This window comes from Sapajus apella, unplaced genomic scaffold (genome assembly GCF_009761245.1).
Source record: "Sapajus apella isolate SASKATOON/1434 unplaced genomic scaffold, GSC_monkey_1.0 scaffold13, whole genome shotgun sequence".
Classification (NCBI taxonomy): Eukaryota; Metazoa; Chordata; class Mammalia; order Primates; family Cebidae; genus Sapajus; species Sapajus apella.
The window spans coordinates 6,874,838-6,877,535 of record NW_022436953.1 but is presented as its reverse complement, the minus strand read 5'-3'; the positions used below and the strand labels follow the sequence as shown (position 1 = coordinate 6,877,535).

Genomic DNA, 2,698 nt, shown 5'->3' with positions numbered 1-2,698 from the left:
GCTGGGATTACAGGCATGCGCCACCATGCCCAGCTAATTTTTTGTAGTTTTAGTAGAGACGGGGTTTCACCATGTTGACCAGGGTGGTCTCGATCTCTTGACCTCGTGATCCACCCGCCTCGGCCTCCCACAGTGCTGGGATTACAGGCTTGAGCCACCGCGCCCGGCCTCTAAGAATTATTTTCTTAATGTAAATTATACAGTTCCTTGGAAAAAGCAGAAAATATACACACATGCACAGTTATATGTGCATACATACATATGATATGTTTTAATTGACGTAATGCAATGCACGAGTTTCAACAAATACCTAGCTGTTTAACTCAAACCCCTCCTTGACATACATAACATTTCTGTCACTCCTGGAGAGTTCTTTCCGCTCCTTCTCAGTTAATTCTTCTCCCTACCACCAAGGCACCCATTGTTCAGATTTTTTTCACCAGAGGTTAGTTTTTTCTTTTCTTTTCTTCCTTTTTTTTTTTTAAGACAAAGTCAGGCTGGGCATGGTGGCTCATGCCTGTAATCCCAGCACTTTGGGAGGCCGAGGTGAACAGATCACCTGAGGTCAGGAGTTTGAGACCAGCTTGGCCAACATGGTCAAATCCCATCTTTACTAAAAATACAAAAAAATTAGCTGGGTATGGTGGCAGGCACCTGTAATCCGAGCTGCTTGGGAGGCTGAGGCAGGGAATTGCTTGAACCCAGGAGGCAGAGGTTACAGTAAGCCAAGATCATGCCATTGTAGTCCTGGGCAAACAAGAGTGAGATTTTGTCTCAAAAAAAAAAATGACGGCCGGGCGTGGTGGCTCATGCCTGTAATCCAGGAGGCCAAGGCGGGCGGACCACCTGAGGTCGGGAGTTCAAGACCAGCCTGACCAACATGGTGAAACCCCGTCTTTAAAAAAAAAAAAAAAAAGTCCGGGCGCGGTGGCTCAAGCCTGTAATCCCAGCACTTTGGGAGGCCGAGGCGGGTGGATCACGAGGTCAAGAGATCGAGACCATCCTGGTCAACATGGTGAAACCCCGTCTCTACTAAAACTACAAAAAATTAGCTGGGCATGGTGGCGCGTGCCTGTAATCCCAGCTACTCAGGAGGCTGAGGCAGGAGAATTGCCTGAACCCAGGAGGCGGAGGTTGCGGTGAGCCGAGATCGCGCCATTGCACTCCAGCCTGGGTAACAAGAGTGAAACTCCGTCCCAAAAAAAAAAAAAAAAAAAAAAAGGCAAGGTCTCACTCTGTTGCCCAGGGTAGAATGCAGTGGCATAATCATGGCTCACTGTAGCCTCAGCCTGGAGGGCTCATCTTCCCACCTCAGCCTTCCAAGTAGCTGGGACTATAGACGCGCACCACCACAACTGGCTAATTTTTAAATTTTTGTAGAGATGGGTTTTTGCCATGTTGTTCAGACTGGGTTTGAACTCCTGAGATCAAGTAATCTGCCCATCTTAGCCTCCCAAAGTGCTGGGATTATAGGTGTGAACCATCATGCCTGACCTTTGTTTTTTAAAATAACAATTTTATTAAGATGTAATTGACATACTGTATTAGTCCATTCTCACATTGCTCTGAAGAAATACCTGAGACTGGGTAATTTATTAATTGTCTCACAGTTCTGCGTGCTGTACAGGAATCATAGGGGCTTAGCTTCCAATCATGGCAGAAGGCAAAGACATGACAGGAACTAGGAGCAAGAGAGTACGAGGGGGGAAGCGTTATATACACTTTTAAACAACCAGATCGTACGAGATGTTCTTTTCTTTTGTGAGGACAGTACCAAGGTAAGTGGTGCTGAACCATTCATGAGAAATCCAATCCCGTGATCCAGTCACCTCCCACCAGGCCCCACCTCCAACATTGGGGATTACATTTCAACATGAGGTTTGTTCGGGACACAGATCCAAACCATATCAATACATCCCTGCCTCCCCCAATCACATGTCCTCACATTTCAAAATACAATCATGATTTCCCAATAGTTTCCCAAAGTCTTATTTCCAGCATTAACTGAAAATTCTGAAGTCTCATCTGAGACAAGGCTAGTCCCTACTGCCTATTGAGCCTATAAAATCAAAAACAAGTTAGTTACTTCCAAGATACAAGGAGGGTATAGATATTGGGCAAATAACTCGCATTTCAAAAGGGAGACATTGACCAAAAGAATGGGGCTACAGGTGGGTACGGTGGCTCACGCCTATAATCCCAGCATTTTGGGAGGCAAAGGCAGGAAGATCACCTGAGGTTAAGAGTTCGAGACCAGCCTGGCCAACATGGCAAAATCCTCTCTCTAGTAAAAATACAAAGATTGCTGGGCATGGTGGCTTATGCCTGTAATCCCAGCACTTTGGGAGGCCGAGGCAGGTGGATCATGAAGTTAAGAGTTCAAGACCAGCCTGGCCAACATAGTGAAACCCCGTCTCTACTGAAAATACAAAAATTAGCTGGGTGTGGTGGTGCACGCCTGTAGTCCCAGCCACCGGGGAGGCTGAGGCAGGAGAATCACTCGAACCTGGGAGGCACAGGTTGCTGTGAGCTGAGACCATGCCATTATACTCCAGCCTGGGTGAGAGTGAGACTCCTTCTCAAAAAAAAAATTTAAAAATTAGCTGGGCGTGGTGGTATGCGCCTGTAATCACAGCTACTCGGGAGGCTGAGGCAGGAGAATTGCTTGATCCCAGGAGGCAGAGGTTGCAGTGAGCCA

At 46.9% G+C, this 2,698-nt stretch overlaps 1 protein-coding gene across 2 annotated transcripts in view; it reads left to right on the top strand.

Moving 5' to 3' along the window:
- The window catches only part of PCGF6 (polycomb group ring finger 6), a 46,403-nt gene that overhangs the window by 42,218 nt on the left and 1,487 nt on the right, over window positions 1–2,698 (top strand). The gene's annotated exons all lie outside the window — the stretch shown is intronic.